Consider the following 27,853-nt stretch of genomic DNA (forward strand, 5'->3'; position numbering starts at 1 on the left):
CAGACCTTAGAAATATTTCAAGGACCATGCATACCAATAGCAGAGTGCCTCTTAAGTCCAGCAAAAGCATATTTTACCCATTTTAAATTAAATGACGCACTGGCTACTATGGGTGTACAGAAATGTGTCTTTGAGTAGGTGTTCGGCCGAATTCCGACTGAAAATGAGATATTCGGCTTTGACTTACAAAATAAGTACTGCTTTGACGGTGTGCTTGGAATCATTCAGACATGTTGTGTTTACCCTTTAAAGGGTCATTGAAACAAATACTGCTGTCACTTTTTTGGTTGAGTACAGGCAGAGCAGAGGTGTGAAAGTGCACACACAGTCACTGCCCTTCAATTGCTGGACAGCTGAAGCAAAACTCTCCGGTCTCCCCTATTATTTTTTGCTGTTTAAAAGTATTGAGCTGGCTACACACTTTCCTGGCAAATATATGTGCTCCTACTCTCCAAGAAGACCATACCCCCACTAGAGAACTGTACAGTGGGACACTTGTAAGCTTCACATTCTTTTATTTTGGCTGGGGCCTTAAACGATCAGTGAACCAATATAAAATACATTAAAAAGTCAGAGTAGAGCATTGTAAAGATGAACCCATGTCACAGGTCAAGAAAGTGCAAAGGCAAACTGAGCGCTAAATAAAATGCAAGGTAATAGTAACACAAACCGTCTGATGCGGATTCGTCCCACTTGCTTCTAAGTGCTGCATTACTTGTAATTAATCAATATTTCATGGTACTCAATTTATCAACCATCAACCTTACAAAGATACAGGACTCAACTCACCATCCTGGGATTCGATTGGGTAGGCTGTAGGATAAACACAGATGTCAGATGCTAGCCCTTAACTTGCTGAGCTATGTTAATGACCTTTCAATCCTCGGAATTCAGTCCTTTCCTACGAGTGATATATATATATATATAGCCCTGCATTGGCCGTTCAAAGATCAAAGCATTTTGGAAGACATTGTCGGTATCTTGGTAATTTAGAACCTGGGCAATGTTGGTCTGTGAGTCTGTGATACTGAATTCTTCATACTTACCAATCCAGGTGGCAACTGCAAGCTTCTTGGAAAGCTTGCATTTGGACAAAGAGATGGTTGCTAATACATAGCTGTTTTTTTTCTTTTGACTTTGATTTCTTTAGGGCTACATATGTCAAAAGGTAAATTATAGTCGAGTATAGCTGCTTGCGAATGACAAATTGACATTTCTTTATTTCTGTCTAGCATGTTTTAATTTGCTTTATAAACATTTTTTTGAAATCTATCACTGTTTTAAATGACCTTGTACAGTTGAGAATCAACATATTCAGTATCCTACTGTATAGACTGTTGGAAAAATATTTTATTGAATTTTTGTGTAATGTTACATTTTACTTGTGTAATGATAAATATTTTGTTTTGAAAGGTTGATTTGTTTCAACCAAATCAATAAAAAAAATATATTTCCTAAGAACAGTGAAATGATTAAAGTTACACAAATAACTTAAGATCATATAACTACTAAGCAGGTCCTCTATGCCCCTTTCAAGCTGGATAAGGACCCAGAAGAAAACTCACGCCATGTTTAATCCATATTCCTGGCTGCCTACTAGACAATGTTTGCTTCAATGACTCCAAATCTGAGAATCCTGCTGATCATTGGATCTTGCCCAAAGCCATGGGTAGCCCTCCAAACAATGCAGGGAAATCAAAGATCCCGCACATCATGTTCGATCCCAAACTAGTATTCGTCCCGCAATCACAGAAGCTAACAAGCAATGCCCACTACTGACTCCACCTCCTTCAAAGGATCGTGCCACTCCTGGACCTCTGTTGCAGCGAGGAAGTGGCGGGGCTTTTCTCCTAGGCTGCCATGGCTTGTACGGAAAGTAATCAGCCCAATTCAGATGATTCAATACGGGGTGAACAGAATGATTTTCAGACTGAAACTAAAAGATCACACTATCCCTGCTCTCAAGCAAAGACTAACATTCTAAACTATGCCACTGAATATAGCCCCTAGAGGTCTGTGGACACAGTATTTGATCAACTGACTCCATCAATAAAACTCCACAAGAACTCGAAGACTGGCCGGTAAGTACATCCGTACACAACCGATAAAGCTCAATTCATGGGGAGAATGCCGTCAGTCATGGGACCACATTTTAGGAATAACATCCAACTCTCTGGCTTGAGGCTTCATGAAGGCCACAAAGTTCGGGACAGGCTTCAAAACACAATACCCCACACTTTCATCGCCTCCCCTAAAAGAAACGGCACGTGTGTTCTGAATGCTTTGCACTTCTTTTCACCTAGTATCTACAACCGTTCACAGTATTTACAGCATTAATTACCCCAATGACTGGAACGCAACTGCCAATACAGCTGGGAATGCGCCAATATGCACTTCCATGCAAAGTCTGTCCAGGACCTGGATTGCCATTGTCCATCTCTCCACCCTATCCCAGGACTGGGACGGGGAACCAAAAGAGGCCCGGGAAATAATGTTCAAAGTGGCCCAATATTACACATTTTCAGCAAGCCCAACCCTTTTCCTATGAGAACATTTGGAAATAAAATAGGTTAACAGAAAAAAAGTGGACCAGGGTGCAGAGGCCTACCAGGACATCTCCAGAGCTCCCTATAGGCAACTCCACCACCGCCCTCTCCCCTGCACCCTGAAGCAACCGCTTGCTTGTGGCTCATTGAAGATCACGAACAAATGCACACATAAATAAAAGCCAGTCTTCTGAAGCCACAGAAAAGAGATCAGATCTCAAAAGACGCCATATAGAGAAGAGTGGCGATGGTTCAGGGGAAGCGGATAGTATGTGTTCCACAGGAGCCAGGCGAGCATGAGAAAACAGACCGGCACAACAGCAATTCTTTTTCCTCCAGAGTGTATTATAATCATGACACTGTTTTCAAATTCGATTTCTGGTGCAATTGCTCGGCCAGAAAGAGTGGAGCAAGGCCATGCCTGCCTGATAGCCAATCATTGCGTGTCTTTGCTTCCCCATCCTTTTCCTGCTGTTTTCACCCATCTGCTCGCTTAGATATCCCCTCAACCTGTATTTCCTGCACCCCAGGAAGGATCTGACGACCCTGCTCTTCGAGGAACACCTGGTTGTCCATTGACCACCTAATAACACGTCTTCTTCCTCTTTCCCTCTCACCTACCGGACTCGTTCATTTTGCTCCGCATACCCACCTTTTTTATACAGCACTCCGTCCTAGCTAGGTTTGTTCTTCTAGAGAGCATAGTTATTTCTTGCCTGCCATCTTAAGGGTCATTTACGTCTAGCAACCTCGCCACACCAGTAAATAACAAACAAAGATTATCATTCTTATGGCTTTCACCCCCCCTAGGCGGGGGGGGGGGGGGTTGGGCATGTCTGGTAACGGCCCGCCAGCCCAAGCCAAGGTAGAGGCGAGGGCTGTGGGCCATTATCGGCCATGTCCTGACCTCAATCAAGGGGTGAAATTCATTCGCAACCTGTGATTTATCTGGGGTGCAAATGTTTTTTGCCCCTCTGGCCGTGCAAAAAGCACGAATCTCCAATCTCCAAAGGGAAGAAAAAAATGAAAAAAAAAGATGGCCCCTGCCATAGGGAAAAGGGATTTCTATGGCAGCAGTCGGGTTCGGGAGGAGCGCAGGGCATTGGCGCTCAATGCTCCAGTCCTGCACTTAAATTGGCAGTGGGGGAGGGAGTGGGGAACAGGTTTTGGGCGGTGAGGGGGTGGGAATGCAACAGGGAGAGGCTCCCGTTGCCTCCTCGCATAACACAAAAATGGCACCACAACCCGTGGAAAGGACTCTGGTGGCTGGAACAGCGGGCAGAGAATGTATATTCTCGCCCGCTCTTCCAGCCATCGAATTGGCTAATGGCCCTTCCCCAAGTGCGAATATGTAGGAGATGTGCCAACCGTTGGTATTGGGCTGATTTTCACCACAGAAAAAAAAAGACTGCCTTTTTAAAAATCTCAGAAGGCAGAAACTTTCCTGTATAAATGAGTAGTGGCGCACCGATCTGGTTGGAGAGGGCCGGGGCGGCAGCCAGACCCCCACTAGCTGTATAGTGAATGGGGCTGGGATGATTTGGAGTAGTTTTTTCGTTCTGAAACAAGTTTTGTAACATGACATATTTCAAGTTAGAGAAGGTTGGGTTTCCTGGATTCACTTGGTCGCATGCCATATTTGACATATACTGACTGAAATGCAAATTTGTATGTCCTGCTAGCACTACCAAGCAAGCTTCCTTAACAGCGCCATGATGCCTGAGGGCAGCTGTGTGCTTTACAAATGCAAATAAATAACTATTTCGAGCTGGGTGGGAAAATGTATGCTTCCGTAGTGAGAAACAAAAAAAGTTAGCACTAATTACTGCAAGCGTTTGGTTTCAGAAAAGACTGCTTCTAAGAGCATGAACTTTTCAGGGGAGGACAGGAGGGGCACAGGTCCAGCTTATCCTCCAGTTTAGTTCCGTTGCCGGACAGCACAGGGCGACCGGTGCGTTTCCCGTGATAAGGTTATAGCCTGGACAATAGTACCCTCCCAGAACGCAGCACAAAACCAACAGAACACAAGCTGAGTACACCCATTGCCGCTGCACAATGGGAGCACATACCATTCAAACCTTCCCCCCAAGGTAAACAGGGCGCCTGTGCGACGTGATCCGGGTGGATTGCTTGGGATACGGCTGGGCTTTTTACATGTCTGTACAGAGGGTTAAGCACAAACGATATTCTAACCCAAACCACCAAACAAAACTCCTTTTCAGCTGGGCTTGCTTTGTCCAACTGCCAATTTTCACCTGTTTTCGAAAGACATTTGTCACTACCGTGTATGTTTGACATACTAGTTGCTCTGTGTAATTGACACATTAGTGTGCCTCAAATAGGGTGACCAGATTTTCAAAACAAAAAACCAGGACGGCCAACAACAAAGGAGGGACTACCCCATCGCAGCCCACCAATTGCCGCCCCCACAACCACCCCCAACCATATTTCCAGGACTTCTCCTTTCTATAAACTGTATATAATCTCATTTGTGCAGTTTTGTCTGTGAATCGTGGCATGTTAATTCAAAACGAGCGTTAGCTCTAATTGATATTACATGGCTTGCTGCACAATAATTTCCAAGCCAGTCTCTGTGGCACAATCAAGTGTTTTGACATGTACCTGAGCGGTTGGGGGTTCGAGCCAAACCTCCAACTTCAATATTCTGAAAGTGTTGTGAAAAATAATTACGGTTTTAATTACCGTAGCCCCCCCCAAACATTCAAATAACGGACGTCTGGTCACCCTAGCCTTGAAGCACGCAGACATCGAGACCAGAGCAGCGCAACGGACCATCGGGAACTGCAGCTGACACTAGCGCGCATGCGTGAGAGCACATTTGATTACCGCACGCTTCCTTCCCTCTGAAGCAGGGACTGGAGTATGAATACGTTTTACTAGCGGGGTGTGTATGTGCCAGGCGGCTGGCTTTCCCATGAACTAATATTTCACAGTTCTGGCTCCAGCATGAATGACAATTATACAGCGACCGAATCCATGACCTCATGGTCTCCGTCTAGCGAGCCCGACCCTCTCTTCTCGTCGGCTCAATTAAGAGCAGCATTCTAGAAGATTCTCACACTTCTCATGTTGACAGTCTGGCAGCCGGGAACCGACACAGTTCCCAATGTAAAGTCTGTATGATAATGAGCGAGAGATCATCCCACATTTACTTTAGACGTTATGTTTGTTGCTCGACGCATATTCGAATAGTAACTGCCCCGACAACAGAAATTGAGGCCGCCGGTGGCAACTTTTAAATTTACAGGGGGAGGGCGGCAAGCTTTTGTGCGCCACTTTTCACACAGATGATGTCAGAGCGGTATCACAGAGAGGAACATCAAATTGAGTGGCATCATAGCCTAAGGGTGAGGCTAGGTATCAATGTTGTTAAAAAAGTAAGGGACTGAAAGTTTAAATGTTCGTAGCATTTCTCTGGTCCTCTCGGGGGTGCACTGGTCTATAGGCAGCTCTGGAGATTTCCCACTAGGCCTCTGCATCCTGGGCCACTTTTTTGCAGCAACCTATTTTATTTCCAAATGTTCTCATAGGAAAGAGGTTGGACTTGCTGAAAATGTGTAATATGGGGGCACTGAATCGTATGCAGGTTAGTCTTGGCACTGCCACCATTGCAAGTAGAACAGCTTGAAATGCCAGGCCACAAAAAAAAGGATGGCTAGAATTGCTGGGGTTCACATGCAGTGGGACATGCCTGGTAAGTTTGGACTGGACTTTTTGTGACAGGACCGAGACTCATTTGCAGGTCGATGGCCCCAATCTAGAATGGTGCAGATGAGATAAACAAGTATTGGCAAAGCCAACCGTTTTGGCTTGTGTACAAGTATTAGGCATTTGTCAGGCACTGATAATAGATGCTCAGGTACTCACATGTTAAACGACTTACCATCAATGGGCAGTTAATGCAATAGTTGCACTTATAGGTAATAGTATTATGCACAAAACCCGAAACTATTGGCATTGCCAATGATTGTTTTGTTTCCAACCTAGAACCGTTTTGTGTTCCACAGTTGCAATAGACTCGTCTCCCTGGAAGCCAGGTGGCCATGCCAGACATGGTTTGAGGCAAGTGGCTAGCGACTAGAGTATCCTTTACTGTGGTTAATGTTTTTGAAAGAAAGGGAGGTGTGCTCTTGTACACATTTTCCTGAATTCGGTGCTTCCCAGTGTGATACTGAGGCAGTATCCGAGGGAAGCAGTGCGCTGTCACAGTCAGGCCTGCCACCCTTCTGTTCTTTGTGTTATTGCAGTTGGCATCCGTGTGGTATGTACAATGAATTAAGTTCTTTATAAAAGGGAAAGACATAATTCCATGATCCCAATCGTAGCTACAATGGGGGGAAAAGTATTTCTCTGTTCTGCAGCCTACATGCAGGAATGAAATGGCAGCCATCTTGACATATACGCCGCCATCACAATATCTTCAGACATTTAATTAGAGATGCACATATTCGGCTCATGTTTAAAGTTGACCCCTTTCCCAATTTTTTCCCCCAAAACGCTCTTCCCCAACTTTCAAATGGAAGTGCCTCAACCCGACCCGCTCTCCAGCAGGACATGTTAAGGCCAGCGGCAACAGCTTGTGCCCCACCATAATGTACACAGGATTGATGTATGCACTGGCTCACCACAACACTGACAGCGACTTTCAGCACACTGAACCGTGCTCCAAGCTCAAGGTGCACATCAATAAACTGTCCATTCAGCTTCCCTCGAAACAGGCCTTTCAGTCGCCGCCCCTCACGCTTTATTGCTCTCAAAGTACATGAGCAGCACCGCACCGACACAGCCCACACAGGGCAAACTGAGTCTGTGGTTGCTCAATATCTTGAGGAGAAGTGACTGTCAGGCAAGGAGGCACATTTATATATACATGACGACATTCTGCAGACCATTTGCTTGTTATCGCACAATTTGTGTGTAAAGTGCAGTGAATTTTGTGCATTTTTCTCTCGCCTCAAGGCGCTTTGGTATTCCTCAATGGGAAAGATCAAAGTACCCCTTTAACAGCCAACTCTATCCTGAAAGCAGCCAACATTTCTCATTGAATTGCTGTGCAAGCCTTACCTTCTCAACAAAGGTCTGAAAGGCGGGTGCCACTGGCAGAATAAAAGGGGCCTCTTCTCAACTTAGGCATTGCCCACATAGAGCAATATGCAAAAAATTACCTAAGGGCTGATCTAGCAAGAGCAAGGCGCGGGGGGTTGGGGGGGGTGGGCAGATATTAAGTACAGGAAACCCAGGAGTGGCCCGGTATTCCACACCCGCATTTAAAAGATACTTGTATGCACAAGAGGAGGGAGGCTGCCTGCTGGTATGCCATATGGTTATTCCCATGCATTTCTCAAGTGGAGAACACGTTCATTTTTTTAAACTAACATTTCAAATAGTTGCAGGCGGTGAGTTAACAGCATTAATCCGCCACGGGAAACATTTACAACCTTAGTACAACAAAGTGAAAGTCAACGGCATCAGGAAAGCCAAGCCACTGACATTATTTGTTTAACTTACTTTGCAAATAGGTGCTGGTGGCGGGTTAACACTACTGGCATATATTTCCAACATTCGTAAAAAGAAATCCCATGTCTGTGGTGGCTTAAGCCATCAACAAATTTATCAAATTCAAACAAAACACATTAGGTTTGCGCTATAGCTTACAAGAAACAAAATGGCTTACTTCGACAAACAGTGCATATCCAATCACACCACTAAATGCACAGCCAATCAGGTGCTCCATACATCAAAAACATTTCCCGAATCCACCACAAGTCACTAGATGTACATTTTCACAGCCATTTTAAACCCAAACGAAACTATTACAGTACCTTTTTTATTTTTAATAGACAATAAGGTAAAATGTGTAACATAACTTGAAAGCTGCACTAAATATATTTTAAAGCATCAATCAAGTCAAATAACTTTTAAATAACATTATTAGAAGATGGCTGCCATTTTGGGAGTAAAAATGGTTGACAAATTCACCACACAGGAGAAATTGAGTCAGAGTGCAAAAGGAGCTGTGTTTGGAGGGAAAATGGGTAGGAATCGGAGGCAAATGCTATAGATTCCACTTAGCAATGGGCGGGACACATGGCCAAACTACATATATCCATCCTCATGTCAATCTGCATTGAAAAACATTACAAACCTGCATCCTAAGCCCCCATTTCAAGCTCTCATGTTAAATCTCTTATTTTAATGATAATCGTTTTGGATTTATCGGTAGCACTTTCATCACCACCTAATAGCCAAAACTAGAAATGATTATATGGCAGGTGATTTTTTTAATTAGAGGGACAGAATATTTCCCACAAATATGTAAGAGGGACCAAGTGCAGCAAAGGAGCCCAACCCAACCAAGGGGGCTCCGGGTGGTTCTCCCAAGATTTCTTTTTTTACTAAAGAGTTAAAATGGTGCATTTTACAGCTCACTTTATGTGGGAAAATGGGGTAAAAAGCCTAACAGTTTGCAACTGGTTTTGAAAGGGAACTCATGAAAAAAACATATAGATCCAAGTCACCAACAGTGCATTTTCATGATGCTTTTCCCACACTATATGCCAATATAAAAGAATGTAACGCTGGCTGTGCCCATACATTTCCATGCTAGCTGTACCAACATATGCCAGTATTCCCATATAAGAACATACTCATGTTTGCTTTCTGTATCATTTATTGTTTATTTACTATGCACTTATACACAAGTGTTTCAAAGAGCAACAATAATGACAATAATGATACTATAAGAAAATATTTAAATGTTGGTTCTTCCAGTAAGTGACTTTATCATGACTTTATCGCTGTCCTAGCGCCCAGCTGATATCCCTGGATCGTGCCTGCAGCATCTGCTAGGCAAGAACCCCACCAGCGTCATTCCACACCACGAGGCTCCTCCGACCTCGGAAATGGCCACTGTGATGGTCGCCATGGATACAATAAACAATATGCAGCCCCAGAGCCTGGATTCGCCGCAACATCTTCAATGGCCCTCCCCTCCTGCTTTAAATGGAGGGGAGGCATGCCGGGAGGTGAAGACGCAGAAGGAAGGCCAGGAGAAAATGCCCAAACCCCTCTCTACAGCTCTCTGATTCCTTATGCTGCAGACCCCTTCAACAAAGGTAAGGGTCACTCCACCCCCGCTGATGCTCAGTCTACTAACAACCCTCACAGGACCCTAACAGCAAGGCTATCCCAGCTGCGCGCTCGCACATTAGACCCTCCCGCCCCCTCTGCACCCCCATCGCAGCACTTGGGGAATGAGTGCCTATGCTCAAGGCTTGTCCCCGCTTCAAGCACATATCACGTACAGGTCCTCACCATACGCATGGCAGCCTCTCACCTGACGGGACACCACCACGCTACCTCCCACATGTAGAGGGCCCTGAATTCACGATATCCAGCCCCCCAGGAGGAGGCACCCCTGCATGCAGACCCCAGTCCGCCCAACTCTCTCTAATGCCTTGGCAGGCCTACCCATACCCAATCCAAGACTCCCCCCCCCACAATTCTTACGGCACCCTTACCCTGACGTATGGGCCACCAAACAATCTTGCCAGTGGGCACATAAAGAGGTACGTGCTTCACAGCATGCATGCTCCACTACACCTATGGATACCAATCGTATTTCATCTGTTCCCACCGTGATAAAGGCCACTGCCACCACTGACTATATGGCTGGTGCCACTGATACTGTGATTACCCCTGATACTGTGATTACCAATGCTATGATTATGGCTGCTGCCACTGATCCTATGATTACCCCTGATACTGTGCTTGCCACTGATACTGCGATTACCCCTGATACTATGATTGCCACAGATACTGTGATTGCCAATGTTATGTATATGGCTGTTGCCACTGATACTGCCATTACCCCTGATACTATGATTGCCAACGATACTGTGATTGCCAATGTTATGGATGCAGCTGCTGCCTCCGATACTGAGACTGCCACCCCTAGTATTACATCCTCTCTCAAGTGTGCCATCATTAATGCTCAATCACTCCTAGCCCACGCTCTTGAGATCCACGACCTTCTCTGTAACTCCGACCTTTACCTACTATTCGTCAGCGAGACATGGCTCCATGAAGCCTCTGGCCCAGCCCTCACCCTCGCCCTACAAGATGGTTACACCATTTTTTAGACAAGACCGGCAAGCTCAGAAAGGAGGAGGGGTTGCCCTGATCGCCAAGCAGGCCATCAACATCAGAAAAATCCCAAAAATCTCATCCCACAACTGCGACTACATGCTCATCAAAATCAACCCCTCCCCCAACTGCACTAGCATAACCCACGTGACCTACCGCCCACCGGGGCCTGTCTCAGAATTCCAAGAAGATCTCCTCCACACCCTGGGGGACAACCTCAAGAAATCTACCATGTCCACCCTTCTGGGAGATTTGAATATCGGCCTCAACGACCCTGCAGACGGAAATGCGGCATCCCTCGACAATGCCCTCTCCATACTGGGCTTTAAGCAAGCAGTGTCAGAACCCACCCATAACAAGGGTTGCACACTAGACTGGATCTCCCATCACAATTGTGATCTCACTATCTCAGCCATCACCCCTATTCCATGGTCAGACCACGCTGCCATCCACTTCAACCTCAACTACGTCAGAACCTCTACCACCACCTCCACCACACTACCTCCCGCCCTCACCAGAAGTTCCAAGCAACTCACTATGGAAAGACTACTACCGCACCTCTAGGTTCCTGAACTCATGCATCCTGTCACCGACAACCCGGGTGCCCTCGCTACTACCTACAACTCCATTATCTCTCAAGCCGTGGACACCATCGCCCCACTGTCTCTAAGAAAAGCAAAAACCGTAAAACAAACCAACTCCTGGTTCACCCCAGAACTCCTCCAGCTTCACACAAAAAAAGGTCAGCCCTCTCAGCCTGGCAAAGCAACCCAAGCGATACCACCAAACTGACCTTCAGAAATATATCCAAACAATACAAATCCGCCATCATCTCAGCCAAAGCCAACTCCTTCAACTCCAGGATAACCAACGCAAAGTCTGTCTCCAGGGAAATCTTTGCCATCTTCAGAGAATTGGAAACACCCGCCCCCACACCCAACACCATCACCACAGACAAAGACTGGTGCAATAAAATCCAAGATGCCATGCTTAACAAATTAAACACCTTACAAGAAAAAATCATTAGCCACCAAAAAGCACTAAAACAACAACTATTGGACTTACAACAAAAGGCAAAACCATAAATCCCACCATTCTCATTCCAAGAAATGAAAGCACAGGACGTCCTAGCTATACTCAATTCGATCAAGCCCTCCAACTGTAAAGGCAACGCCTGCTCTGCTCAGGTCATTAAAGGCAGCGCACCGGCACTGGTACCCTGCTTCACCGCCTTCATCAATGCATCCTTCAAATCCAACCTTGTAACCGCCTGCCTCAAAGAAGCCTGGGTGTGCCCGCTGCTGAGGAAACCCACACTGGATCCAAAAACACGAGGGAACTACAGACCCATCACCAAAGTACCCTTACTACTGAAAATCCTGGATAAAGCAGTGTACCTTCAAGTCCAGAAATACCTGTATACCTATCATCTACTTTGTCTTTGACAGTCAGACTTTCGCCCCCACCCACGAAACACAGACCGGCCTCCTGGACCTCAAACCCAAACAGATGACCTCCGGGACGCTGGCAAACCTGCCCTCCTACTACTTCTTGACCTATCTGCGGCCTTTGACCTGGTTGACCACGACACCCTTTGCCGCCATCTCTCAACTGCCGGCAACTTCTCACCCAACGGCACGGCATGGATCGCCTCCTTCCTTTCCTTCCTTAGCGGTAAAACAATGAAGGTCTTCTCAGACCAGGCCTGTGCCCAACCCCACCTAATCAAATGTGGCATTCCACAAGGCTCCTGCATTTCACCCACCATTTACAACCTCTTCACAAGTTCACTATTCAACCATCTAGACTCAATGGGCATCACATACACCAATTATGCTGATGACACGCAGGTCCTCATTCCTCTCACGGGAGACTATGATGTGAACCAGACAACCCTCGACACCATCTACGCCACCATTCAGTCCTGGATGGCTGAAAACTGGCTCTGTTTGAATAGCAATAAGACCAAACTCCTAATCATTGGCACTCCGAACACAATCAGAAAGATGGGTCCACAATATGACTCCTTCCTCATCGACAACACTTGCATTCCTATATCTCAGTCAGTCAAAACACTTGGAGTTTATCTGGATTCGAATCTTACCATGACCAGACAGGTGAACACAATATCCTCAGCAGCTGCCTACCACTCAAAACTTATCACAGCCGCCAGACTTTTCCTAACGCAACAAAACTCCCTCACCATCGCCAGAGCAATCATTGGATCTCACCTCGACAACTGCAATGCGCTCCTACTAGGCACATCAGCAAAGAACATCAGGAAACGCCAAACAGTGCAAAACAATGCCCTGAGAGCAGCCACAGGCATCTCCAGAAGAGAGCATATCTCTGCCACGAGGAAATCTGTCCATTGGCTTCCCATTAAGGAATGCATACTCTTTAAAACTCTGGCACTTACTCACAAATGTCTCAATGATACCGCATCATGATACCTCTCTCAGATTCTCAGCGCCCCCCTCGAGCAGACTCACTAGAGCCAGCTACACCAACCGTCTCACCATCCCCAAAAGCCGCAAAGCTCGGGCAGGCGGCTCAAGCGCCCGGTGAGAGCAGCCACCAACTGGAACATGCTCCCTCCCACAATCAGAAGTATTGAATCCCACACTGCCTCCAGAAAAGCAATCAAAATAAGACTATTTGTATAACTCCTACCCATGATCTCATGCTAATCACCTGCTACCTGTTACTCATGCATTTCCATGTACTTGTTGTAACTAAGACACTTTCTTGAAACAGCGCCTCAAGGCCTCTGGGCTGCTAGGCGCTTTACAAATACAAAATAAATAAAATAAATAGATGTCCAGTAAAATAAATTCCATGCCAAAGAGAATCTGCACCAAAACGCCAGTCCAGCCAGGTAATAACACTTATCATGCCGGCTTTATCAAAGATGCCCAGAAAAAGAATATCATGCCAAAGAAATATCTATACAGGCTGCACCAAAAAGTCAGTCTTGCAACATAATAATACTTATCATGCTTGCTCTATCAAAGATGCCCAATACAAAATGGCATGCCAGAGTAAGAAATGGCTATACTGGCTGCACCCAAATGCCAGCATAGCCACATAACAATGATCATGCTTCCTTTATCAAAGATGCCAGTACAACATGATGCCATCATAGCATTTCTTTGCAAGGCATTTATGATTTTGCCGTTATATCCCTAACCCCCCATCACCCACCAAATCAGTGCCCTGGTCTGGCACAAACACACAAGTGCACATCACCTACATCTAAGCAACATTCACATAGCATTCACTTGCACACTAATACACAATACACTTGCTCATTTATATGTGCACCTAGCACTCACATATTCATCATACCCTCTGCCCTTAATTCACATGCATGCACGTGTACATAATACCGATATTTCATACCTTAGTGCCCTTGTGCGGACTCTGCTCCTCGCCACGTGTCGACTTCCAAGGAAACAAGGAAGCCCCCCAGGTCCCGCATCACATAAAAAGGAACTAGGAAGCAAAGAGTGCTTCGTGCTACCTGCATATGCGCTCAGGAAACAGAGTGCTACCGTGTCACTGCCACAAACTGTCTTAATGTGCATGGAGAAGCTGGAGACCTCTCCACACTCCGATGTGCAAATTCACCGGCCTGCATCCCCAATTGGCCATGTAAGACTATGGTAGAAAAATGCTCCCAGCATTGCATAGTCTATTGGAGATGCGCTCTGGGGAACAAAAACTGTCAAAGGGAAACGTTTCGCTTTGACAGTTTAAGCCAGCCCAGGAACGCTCACTCAGTGTTTACACTGGGCTGGCTCTTCAGTTCCTCCATAATGGGTGCGTCCTGGTGGTTCTGCATCCCATCGTCCATTATGGACAAGCTGTCACTGACGTATGGAAGGATACAAAGAGCAAAGTTTTTGATAATGATCACTTCAAAGCATAGTAACCATCATTTTTCCCTTCAGAATTACCTTTCTCATGTACCAACCTTATTTTCTTCAGTTCACCTTAGAAAACCCACAGAATGGTTGACTTGAATGTAAGTTGTTAGGTCCCCAAGTTGGCCGATGCACCTTATGCAGAGATCTATGTGCAAACTGCAGGCGACATGTTTCTTAGCTGAGCTGGCAAAGCATTTCACCTTTCTAACGGTGATCAGACCAGTAGCTTTGGAATGGCTCATGCCTTTCTGTTTGGGGAGTGTGCAGAGGCGTAGGCAGGGCAGGGCCTGAGGGGCAAGGCCCACCCAACATCTGTGAATGCCCACTCAGCAGCGCTGTGTGGGCATTGACAGATATTTTTGTCAGTGCATCAGGCCCCATTTGCTAGACAATCCTAGCTACGCCTCTGGGAGTGTTGAGAGGCAAACAGAGCACTTAGCAGACTGTAGTGTGAGGGCAGCATATCCCAGTCCCCGAAAAGGCAAACCTGGAAGCAGAAGGACACACCATGCTATCCTCTATAGTGAGAGAGGGGGTAGAAAAAGATGTACATTTTTGGCAAGTTGCAAGCCTGAGGTCCAGGCATGCACCCCACATAAAGAGCAATGCGCCCCCTACTACTGCCCCACTCCTCGCACACGGTGTACGTGCCATGGCCACATGTCCTAGGTCAAGGGGGGGTGGATTAAAGAAATCATGTTTGCCTTCTCTCAACACAGTGAAGACTCATGCCCAGGCAAGCACCTTGCGCGCCAAACAATGTAGTCCATCACTTACTTCACTTTTCTGTAAGGTGACAGCCAGGGGTCACAAGTTACAGTGCCATGAGCAACGAGCAGACTGAGGGTCAATGCAGCATTTAGTGTATACTATGTAAAACATCCATTTTATTATATTTGGAGCTAACACCGTAGTCTATTAAACCAGGTTTGGAGTGGGGTGTTTTGTGCAGGTCCCACTTAGCAGAATCATTCCTAGGTGATCCTAACTTTGGCGAACAAAGAATGCGAGACGTGCATAGGTAGAGTGAGTTGTCAAGTGGAGGAGCCTGGCTGTTAGCATAGGTTTTCTGGTTGCACAATTTGTAATGTTGTAGTCTTCGAACTACACATTCTCCCATTGCCAGTGGTCGAAGTGGGTGGGAGCGGTGCTCCTCTACTTTTTTAAATAAAGTTTTATTGAACCGTTCCGGAATGGTTTCGTTTTAAAATAAACGTGTAGGAAGAAGTTGAAACTTGCCCTTTCAGTGCAGTGCACTGAACATTCGCTTAAACAGCAGGCGCATGTGTTTGGGGGTTTGTATTTTGCAGGGGAGCAGTCATGGCGATGGGTTTGTTGGGGGGCAGGCCAGTAGGGAACTTTGGGGCCGATTCATGGAATTTTTTGCGCCGAGAAACAGGGATTTGTGCGCCATTCTGTCCGCAAATCCCCATTTGTTAAATAGGGATTTGCGGGCAGAATGGCGCACAAATCCCCATTTTTCGGCACAAATAATTCCATGAATCAGCCCCATAGTTCCCTACTTTTCGTACATTTCGACCACTGCCAATTTCATATTTAGTTATGCTTCAACTTGCAATGTGGCGGCATAGTAGTCTGGCGAGAGTTAAACTAGCACTCTAAGCTTGGGTGTAAATACATAGATTTTCCGTGGTGGGGGAGGGGCTGAGTCCTAAAATCCTGCCTTTGGCAGACCTGGATGTGACACCATAGGAAAGGCACTCTGCCCCCAAACAAGTAAAGGTAGGTTTAAAGGGCGAGTGTGGCTCATGTGCGCCTGGTTTGCAAAGTCAGGCCTTTTTAGTTTTGTACTATTAGGTGGGGGTTGCGCTTCACAGTAATTTGGTAATAAGAGTCTATGCACACTGATATTAACGCTATGCATGGTGATCCGTTCTTGTAGGAAATGCATATCATATTTCAGGGATATCTTAACTATATGTTTCTTTTTTGTACTGAGGAACAATGCTCTGTGATGCCCCTTCCTGTTTTATCAAGGAGTGAAATGTGTGCCATCACTTCCTATGATGTCACCATGGGGGTCAAAAGAGGTCAAGGGTCGTGTGATGTCACTTCCGCTATCCCTGGCATTTTTGCGAAATACGGTCCCTGGAAATGATACATTTATTTTCCATTCAATTCAATGGTGCCAATTTGCCCTAATACCTCAGAGATGTTAGACAATACAGTATGAAATAAGTCCTCAGAGAAAGGATACATTTGCAAATAACTTTGGTGCCAAAAGTATTACACAGGCGTGCAGCGTGGTCCTTTCACGGGGAAATTTCGGGACGCACTTTGTAAGCAGGACTGCAAGAGTGTCGTGGCATCAAAGCTCCACATTTCCCTGCCTAAACCTTTCACAGGCTCTACTTGGGCTCCAGCTTTACACCTGCTTTGTAAGTGCAGTTGGTGCACGGCTTAGGCACCCGTGCGCGCGTATTTGTTATGTGACATCACTTCTTGGAGGACGGAAGTGGTGCTTGGAATAACACCATTTTTGGGATAGTACCAGTGCCTCAGTGCAGAACATAATTTAAGCATAACACGCGCACCAAGAAACGAACATGATCAAACGAACACGAGAGCGCTTTGACACAGAGGAACATGTGTAGCCCATTTGACTTCAAGATAGCTCTGTGCGTTGATTGCCTGCTGCACACGTATTCGGTTGGGGATGACTCAGCCCTTCACCCTTCCTAGGTCAGATCACAAAGTGCCATAACATTTGGCAGTAACACCCATTATTACAGAGGTAAGACATGGGGGATGGGCTCATCTCATGCAGATAAGGAAAATGAAGGCTGTAAAATATTTTCTAGTTTTTGTACTAATTGTGTAAATAACTTACAGTAAACTTTTTTATAGCATGATGTACATTGTACAACACGTCCAACTACCTCAATGAAACTAGAATACCCAAACACAAACATAATGCACACTTTAATGTCCACAAAAAAACAATACTTCATTCGTACACAAAACTGGGCACCACATCGTCATTTGACACATTTATCCAACCTCTGCTAACCCCAACATTGCCAGCTTAGCCAATGCGCGCCCTTAATTCGACATGCGCTTGCAATTTCGCCAGGCATTTTGTTTGAGGAAGGAGCATTTCACCTTTGGAAAATATTTATGTAGATTTCAGAAAAAGAATGCTGGGAAGAATTCAAGCAGCCAGAGAAGAGTTCACCAGTCCAACCTTACCCGTGAGTGAAACACTACGTTTGAAAAGGAGATGCTTCTTAATGTGATGGGTACTAAAGAAATTGCACACCGCATTGATTTGCCTAGTTTGGTAAGAAAGGTCACACACAACGAGCGTCTAAAGGAATTGTACTCGTTTGGAGTCTTCCATGGCAATTTATGGTATTCTAGAAGAAAAGCCAGGCCTACACACTAATTCTCAGAGGAGTTAGACGATCTGATAAAGTTGATTTTATAAAAAGAACATGAATTCATTCCATGGCCCATGAGCTTGCAACAATTGCTTTGAATGTGATGAGGTAGTGAGGTTAGGGAAAAGTAACCCCATGTCTCACAGCTGCCTAGAGAGGCTTGCACCTGCAACATCTGCATTATAGCACCAAATGGCCAATGGCATATGCTGTCAATGTCCCATTGTTGTGTGGGCCACCAATCTCTTCATGGAATGAGTGCAGCAAAGACAGGGCATGTCTAAAGCACTGAAGCAAGTGACCTCCCCCCCACACCTCTTCAAATGCCATCCTCATTCTCAATGCTCCATCACAATGGGCGTGGCTTTGCAGCTGGTACTGGAGCACCACTATGAGCCAAAACTAAGCATGACCATTTTCATGTGTCTTCCCTCTAAACAACTCTTCCCGTCAACTGCCTTTCGATGGAACGTTCAAAGTGAGCCAGCATTTCCATGTCAAAGGGCCCAGTCTGAAACTTTATGAAGTCTCGAGCAAGCTGGCGTCTGCACTCGACCAGAAGGATGGTGCAGGGAAGGATGCATGACTGGATGACATGTCCTTCCACTACATAGCTCCCTGGCTGTTGCCATGACTGTTGCCTCCGGAGGAATACGAAAGGCAAGGCAGAAGCTGTTGCACATTATCTGCCCCACCTGCAGCCCCTCTCTCCAGGACCTCATGAAACATAGTAAAACTATACATTTCACATTTTGCAGAACCATGCAAAATGTGGTGGGTGGAGGGCCTTCTTCCTCTTGATTTACAAGCCAGGAGAGCTCTCTGAAAATGGGCATGTCTATCCTTTTCATGGAAATTGCCCAACAATTCAATTTCTCTCCTGCATGATCCCTTGTGCAGGAATAGGTCGGTGGGGAAACAGGCTTCACATGTATTCCACCGAGTCTCCCGTGTGTGGGAGCACCGAGAAGAGCTAGTTTCTTACTATGTTGCAGGTCCCCACAGGCAAACACCACATAGAGCGCAGGCAATGGATCACAAAGCGAAGTCTCGCGACATTCGGATTTACATTTCATGTCCATGAGTGATGAATTGCCTCAGAACTGCATGAAAAGACAGCAAACCAACATATTGTCAGATTGTAGACACCCCAAGGGATCTCCTGGGGCAACAGACCTCCCAATTGATGGTCCTCTAGGACACCCGACAGCATATAAGTCTATATTCAGATGTATTCAGGCATTTCACAGAATAGGCTATGTTCCCAGAAAATCTGTCCTTTGGGAAGCTAGATATAGATCGGTATTCCCCTGGGATACCTGCCTGCAGACATTCATCAAACGTGCATACATCACTGTTGGTCAACATAGCAATTCATGCATCCACAGATCAATGCCTCCTCAAAATGTCCCTTTGTACACTACAAAGGCTCCAGATATCAAAGCAATGGAACCAACCTCAACTGTAAGCAACCACCAGAAAGTCCTGGTTCAGATGGCCCTTGTCGCTCCCGATTGGTTGGGGAGCAGACCAATCAAAAATGCAACTGAGCTACATAGGACAGTGTATTGGGTTAGGCCTACCACAAGCAGGACAACGTTTGCTGAACATGTAGTTCCATATATCGATACTCCAGGATGCTCTGTGTGTTATGATTCTAGACCTACATAGGAGTATGCAAGGTTTCTGGCCTCGAACATAAAACACAGGGCCCCTAGGAATGCTTCCTTGTATACTAAGTATGGCCTAGACCTTAGTTTCCATTGCAAACAGAACTATTAACAATGGTAGCAACATCACAAACCGAACTGCTTTCATTCGTCCTTCCTCTGTCCAAACTATTACCTTTCTAGCTCCCATTCTGGGCGCCCAACTTTACTGCCGTGGTGAAAGGAAACTGCCCGGGAGAGAAGGCCAATCTCTACACATTTATTTGCAGAAGCAAATTGGTTTCATGAATTTTATTAACAAATAAAATTACCATTTATGGAGATGCACTTAATTCCAAAGTTCTCATGCCTGAACATTTGTCCATGTGCGTTTATAGTCAGTGAAAAAACGTAGTTAAGCAAGAGTTAAGCTGACACGTTTAGTGCAACAAAACCCTTGAAATGCAGTGAAGAAAACATTGCATGAAGAGACATTAAGAATATAGTTTAATGCAACAAAACTCTTAAAATTCAGCAAGATTTGCAAGCTGTGCTACCAAACCCCGAACCCCTTTTATACACCCATGATACCACTGATGACATCACAGATGGTATCACATATTACATCACTTATTACATCAATGACATCACTGGAAACTAGTGCACACTGATGACGGCCATGGCCAGTTGCCACATTGCCTGGGGATTGGCTTTGGCCAGTCCCCATGCCCTGCCCAGTCAATCCAGTGGCCACATTCCCTTTATAAACGTTGCATGGGCCACTGGCCACAGCCTGTGGCAATGACCAATGGCCACAGTGTCCAAGGCATAACCTCTGGCCATGCCACAGTCCCTGCCAAGTCACCCTAGAAGCAACTGGGCTACGTACTCTCTGTTTTGTTGGTAAGAGAGCCCAGAGGCCACTTTACGCTATATTGGATTCATGGCAATATTACATTTCTTTTAACATGCACGACACATAAGTCTATTCAATATGTTGTCATGTGTCTTGAAATACACCAACAGTGTGCTTTACTTTGACACTTTGTTTTTCAGAGCGATTTCTAGTTTACAATGATATCATCAATGTAATTAGTGATTTCATACGTTCAGTCATATGTGATGTCATGAGTGTGCTCATGGGCTGTGCAAAGGGGGAGGCTCAGAGTTAAGGTGCTGCAGCTTCCAACACTTGCTGAATTTCAAAGGTTTTGTTCCATTAAAGCATCAATTTAACGGCATTTCAACTAAAGTATTTCTAGTGAATTTCAAGGACTTTGATATGTTACTTCTCACAAGATGTGTAATAATAAACGGTTTTTCTTTTCATATCAACACATAGATCATATTCTAGATCATCAGTATCTTTCTAAACTATGCACCATGGGATTTTTCACCATTAATATGTGGCCCACTTGCCATGGCATTCTGCTACTTGGTGATACTGAGGAACTAGGTAGAGAATGGTGTAATGTTTGGTATTTTAGCATACTTTTTTGTAACCCTCCGCCCCCCTTGTTCTTGTGAGAATGTACAGCAAAATGACTGAAAAGCGCACGAGAACGGCTCACGCCGATGTAAAAAATGCCAGCTTTTCATTTCCTAATCACCTCAGTTTCTTATATCCACCATGGAAGATGCATTGAAGGTTTGTTTTAGTGCCTGGGGCACCCTCTGCTGCACACATTTCTTAAAAAATACCAGATAGATTGAAACCAAACCACCAAAAGGCACATCTACACGGCTTTGTGCCCAACTTGTTTTGAATATATGTAGCACATCTGTCCAGCGGTTTAGCCTATATGCCTGTTTAATGAATGCACATTTTCACATATTGGAAAAAACAATGCAAAACATGAAAAACCTGCCTTTTTCAATGCTTTATAATTTTTAAACCATTGCTCAAATTCTCACCAAACTTTCGAAATTGGGGGGACCTTAGCCAGAAGGCATCTTTGGCTATTGTCATACAGATATATCACATGTGTCAAAAGATACTAGCAATAGAATATTTGCAAAGTTAATGAATCTTAGGTTTCACCTTACATAAAGGGCTACTGCAATAATAATAATGTGCAACATGGTTGCCGCAATGTCAGATCTCATGTGAAAGTGCTCTTTTGAAAGGTTTTGCCAAGTGTGTATTTTTGTCACGCAAACTGAAGGCATTTTCAAACAGCAGCTGTCGGATATTTACACACGTCAAGACAGTTCAAAGAAAACTTTGGAATGCAAACAAACATGACAATTAAAGGCTGAATATCGAAGCGGGTTAAGACCCTACTTCCAAGGTTTCGGTCATGAATAGTCTTGCCATTTGTATGTTTGTGTCATCCCAATGGAATTCTTTATCGACATCTGACATCCCTGCTCTCTCCAGCCAATCCCTAAACTTTACAAACTATTTACATAACTATCCAAAAAAAAACTACACAACATGAGGAATGTTAGTGAACAATGAAACTGGCTGTTTGCTACATTTTGTCCATTTACCGTTTTCACTTATTTACGTTTTATTGTTTTGCTTTTGCAACTAGACATTTGGTTGAATTTTATGTTTACAGGCAAAATTGCCCACAAAGTCAACAATCTCCCCACCCCCTTTTCAAAACAAGTTGCAAAAAAAGTCCAAATTAAATTCCTTTGTAACATGCTGAAGAGATTGTGATAAACATTCTGCTGGATACTACCTACCACAAGTGGTCGAAGTGTACGAAAAGAAGTAGTGGAACTATGTTCCCTGCTGGCCTGCTCCCACTCACCACAAACCCCATCACCATACCTCCCCTTCACAATCAAAGTGCACGTTTCAACTGCTTCCTACACTTCGGGGACGGTTTCTTTTTAAAATAAAAGTATAGGAAGAGTCAAACTTAATTTTAAAAAGTAGGAGCACCGCTCCCAACCGCTCCCCCTCACTTCGACCACTGCCTACCACACACACTCTATCTCACCAACACAAATGGGGACGAGATCAGGAAGTACATGTGTAGTTTACAACATCACAATCAATCCTTGCCCACAATGGCGCACCGCAAGCAGGCTAAGCCACATTCCCAGATACTCTGCCACCTCCAAGTGAGAATGGGGCAACAACTGCCTCCCCGCTGCTTATGGTGCCAATCTATTAGGTGGTACACGGTTGGGGGTGATGGGTACCTCCATGTGTCAATGCAAACGTGGTTTTCCAATATCCATTGTGCCCAGTGGATCGCCACTTCCTCCTTAGTCCTATTTCAAAAGTGTGCATTTTCAGTCGATTCGAAATAAACACACACCAGCAAACTGGACATGAGTAAGGTGTGTGGCCATTACAACATGTCCTCACCTTTTCAATTCATGGCTTTCCCTGAAGCATTGTAACAAGCTCTTACCTGCTGCCTCAGTACGGCGTTACCCTAAACCTCATTCCCCAATACAAACACCCTCACATATTCCATTGTTAGTTACAGGAGGGCCCACGCCATGTACTTCTGACCACAGAAAGATGAGGATGTCAACAACTCTGGAACAAACCGCTGGTGATGACCTCTGGTAAGTGCATTGGATTTAGAGGAAAAAAGGAAACCACAAAGGGTAGACTAACAAAAGAGTAATATCTGACTGACAGACAGCAAACCCTTCAAAACACTCATCTAAAATGTAAAGTCCGAAAAAGCAAAATCTCCAACTTAGAAAACCTAAAAAACAAACCAAACAAATAGAGCTGCAACTCAATACTTTTCCGAGAATCTCTGTAGAATGCCATGCGAGATACTCATCTGAAATTGTTAACTAATTTGATCCTCTATTGTATTTCCGCATAACAGTCTAAATAAACCCACAAAGAAGTTTGGCTTCACAGGAATTTCCCGACAAAACCTCAGGTGATGTTTGAGCATTCCGATTGGCTTGCAAATTCCCTTTGGAGACTCTGGCCTTCGCATTGTTTACTGTGCATGCCAGAATCACCAAAAGGGAGAGGGTCGTATCCTGTTGAATACCACTAAGAAATCTGGGCGACTAAGTCTGACTAGCTATTGCCAAACGCCTGCTTATCTAGGAGGATGTGCAGTAAAGAATATGGGTTCATAAAATGACTTGCCGGGCACTCCGGAATCTTTTTTCCAGACTGTGTGGGACCTGTCTGTCCCACCATGAACACCACCTACTACGTGAAGTAGTTTACTCAAAATGTATCCAGTTGGCTAGAGTATAAATATTAGTGTTGAGCACTGTTCAGATGCTGATGACGGAATTAAGTTATTAAGGGCCAGATTCATGGAATTGTTTGCATGGAGCAAAGTCACTTTTTCACAGCTGCAAAGTCACTTTGCAGTGTAAAGTCCATGCAAAGTCACTTTGTCCTGCAAAAATGACTTTGCACAGTTCCATGAATCAGGGTGACCAGTGCTCCAGATAGGATTTGCAAGTGGGAGTAATTTACCCCCTATTTTTTAAAGTTGGGAGTAAAATGATTTTTTAGGGAGTAAAAATGTTAGTCGATTCCCAATGCAAGTATTTTATGTGTGTAAAAATATGTTTTAACTGGAAAACGGAAATGCTTTTATAATAATTATTTCTTTGCACCTAGTTATTCATGCACATTAAAATGATAAATGTTTACTTCTTCTGATGGGGCAGTAATAATGGTATTTGTTTCCTGTGCGAATGCATGCACTACCGCCCAAACATATCCATGGAGCTGTGCGCATGAAAGCAGGAGCACAAGGTTCTACTTGTCTATTTCCTATGTTTTGATGGGAGTACTTGTACTCCCTATTTTAATTTTCTGGGAATATTTGCCTATTTGTAGGGAATTAAAGTGGCTGGTACACACCTTACCCGTATGGCTGAGGGTGACCCAGTGCAAAGTCATTTTTGCAGTACAAAGTGACTTTGCAGCGTGCCAGAAATTCCATGAATCAGGCCCCAAGTTTGTAAACTACGTTACATGTGTAGTATTTACCATCTGCTACCGAACAGTTACTGTGTTTATGAATTTTACTCCAAACTTTAAGTAAGGGCTTTGCTGGCTTAAGAGTAGCACAAACACTTAGCTCTCTGGCTACAGCACCATAACAGGCAACTATTTACGTTGTGACATAAAATGGGGATATTGACTAATGCAGCTCTACAAAGTAAAATGTATTCACTGCTATCATTTTTAAAAGTGGGGTGTTACTTGCGGAACTTAAAAACACACAATTTGTGAATGATCCATTTTCAAAAATGATAAATTATGTAGCCCATATAAATACAGCTTTCAATAATAAACGAAGGATTTTTTGGCATATTTTCCACTTTAGGGTACAACTAAGACAGTCAATGTCGATTTATGAGCACCAGTTGCTTAGATTACCAAACCACTTGGCTAAAGGAAACAATTAGCAATTAAATATTCAAAGGACATCTCTGTAGGCAAAGATTAGACAAGGACAACCCATTAGAACTCTACCAGTGTACAATGCTCTCTGCGTTTGCCCTTATGAAAGAAGCTGCTCGGAAATTGCCTTAGTTAGGCAATATAACCCGAGGAGGGGGGGTATTTGCTTGTGCTTTAACGTATCCCTGGGGCATTACCCTACTGGTAATGCCCCCTCTCCGCAGGTTATATTGCAATAAGTAACCCGGCACATCTTATCAGGGTACTAATAACAGTTTTTCTCTAGTCGAGAAGCGGCACTGCAAAAGTTTGTCGACATGCAGGGAAAAAAATGGCTATCGGGGAGAAGGGTCTGTACGTAGTCCCTTCTCCCTTTCCATGGTGACCATGAAATCGAATGTAAAAAAAAGTAAATCAACAAAATGGCCACCATGGAAGAGGCGAAGGGACCATATAGTCCCTTCTCCCTTTCCATGGTGGCCACTCGCGGAAAAAGAACTCCAGGACGTGACAGTGCTGGGAGCCTTGTCGGGCAGGTAAGGCCCAGGCAAGGGCCAATGAGCTTGTTTTTGCAAAAACGTACTGACCCTCGCTGGGTACTAATAGATAATAATGAGGATATGACATTGCCTCTGCCTCCCAATGACTAGGAGCAAAATCATTTGGGTTTCTACTATACCACCATGACCAGCCAGAGGCAGCTTCCTCCCCGATTGGTCCAGCAATGCTACCATTGTTCAAGGGTGTGACCAGGGGGCAAAGAATTGTCAGTAGCCGATCCAGTTTAATAGTCCGCAATACAAATAGTTAACAGAATTTACCAAATTCGCATTCATAAGCATTGCACTCCTGTACCATTTGAAAGTGACCGTGAAACACAAAATAAACACAGGGTTAACCAGTCAAAAGCCACTTCAGGAGTGTTCGGCAGCTCTAAAGTCATTGAGGTTGTCCATTAATACCCCCACTTTTCCTGCAACCACATTGGTACACCTGTGCCTCCAAATTGTGTTCTTATGAAATTTCGAAGGAAATTACGCCTGCCCAAGCCCAACAGCTATGACACCCCATCTTTCAAAGCCAGTGGGACACGATCAGGAGAGAAATCCGTTCTGCGTCTCGATAATTCATACATTCGGTTCAGTGTGATGAATCCAAACCAAAGGATGTGCTAGCTAGTCACCTCATCAATGTAACTGCATACCACTAGCAAACAGCCCTTGCAGAGCATGGTGGCCACTCCATCCTGCTCTGAAGATTAAATTAAGAGATGCGGTCGGCAGACGCGACCACGTCAATTGGATAATCTGTATGAACCATCCCATCCGCTTTGGCTGCTCGGACACACCTAGTAAATAGACCCACCGAGCAAGTGCATTGCCAAGGAAGAGGCCAACGAGAAAAGCAATGCACTTAAGTGACCAAAGTTCTCTAGATCAATCCAAAGTTGATCAAGTAAAAGCAACCACAACTTAAACAAACTCTTTCTACACTACGCAGAACTATAAAAACATCAGGTCCTACATCTGCCACACTAGGGTGTACTTGGATATGTGCTGAATGTAGACATGCAGTTCTATATAAACTACATTTATATAACATGTTTTTGACATGTACTGTATATTTGTTCCAGAGAATCTGCTCAATGGGCCATCCCACACCTCCCAAGGGCCCTGCCAGAACCCTAACCGAGGACCCCTGAGAGCTGCAACTTAGACAAATTCGAGCTTGGGAGAATTTGTACCCCAGTTACCAAATGGTGGGCGAGGCATCTGCGGTTCCTCACGTGCTGGTGAAACTAACACCACAGCTGTGAGAATTGGAAAAGAAGATTGTAAAACACTGCCTAGCCAATGTGAGGAGCATCTCCCAGAGGAATGGGAAATGGCACTGGATGCTTGGTTTGTTACAGATAGGAGTTCACAAGCTATAACCGCCATCTTGGTTTTCACCGACTGCTTCACTTGTGTACCAGGGAAAGAAACAGGATTTAACTAGCGGATTTAAGGTTCTCCACTAAGCAGTCCCATCAACCACTACCTGGGCCAATGGACTGCCCACTCTCCCAGTGTCTTTGCCACAGAGGGTAGGAGTCAAAAGAACCAGTCTTGCCTCCCCAAAGGCCAGAGATGGGGGTTTGGAGGGCAACAGACTATTGTCATCACTACTGGTACAGAGGGGGCTGTGCATTAGAGGAGTTGAACTGTATAATTCCACATCACAAGTCCTTTTGGAGGTAAGAGATTGTGCAGTGTATGGTTCCTCAACTTGCTGCAGAATCGGGGCGTGCAGTGCAATGACACGTGCATTACTATGCATAGCACCTGGTTTCACTAAGCGTACATAAGACTTCAGTGTTGAAACCATGTGCACTGGAACAATTCTCTGGTGGTGGTGCTTCTACTGTAGAGGAGATCTCCTTGCATACATGTGACGTGACCTTGACCACAAACTATTCAAAAAATGGTAATGCTTGCCTAGTTATTGGTGTGAGTTCTCAGCCTCAAGCTGTGAGCGAGCATTGATTATGTGTGGGCTACAAATGTGAGCATAGTTTACTACCAGCGAGGTGGAGAGCCCATACATTAAAGGGCTTGTGCCAAATAATCGTGAGCACAGAGGGATAGAGTTATTCATGCAGCCTGAGCCACGGAGCCTCAGTGAACAGAAATACAATAAACCACTATAAGGATCTGGGTAAAATAAGGTACATAAGAGTACACCAACGTATTTAAGTAAGCAGAGATTTAAAATCAGGCAAGATTATGAGTGCGGTTATGAGTGGTCTAATTGCCAA

General features: G+C 44.8%; 1 protein-coding gene across 14 annotated transcripts in view; it reads right to left on the reverse strand.

Moving 5' to 3' along the window:
• ADGRG2 (adhesion G protein-coupled receptor G2) overlaps window positions 1-27,853 on the reverse strand; it is an 835,692-nt gene that overhangs the window by 617,406 nt on the left and 190,433 nt on the right. The window lies entirely within an intron of this gene.

This window comes from Ambystoma mexicanum, chromosome 7p (genome assembly GCF_040938575.1).
Source record: "Ambystoma mexicanum isolate Mex_15411 chromosome 7p, UKY_AmexF1_1, whole genome shotgun sequence".
Classification (NCBI taxonomy): domain Eukaryota; kingdom Metazoa; phylum Chordata; class Amphibia; order Caudata; family Ambystomatidae; genus Ambystoma; species Ambystoma mexicanum.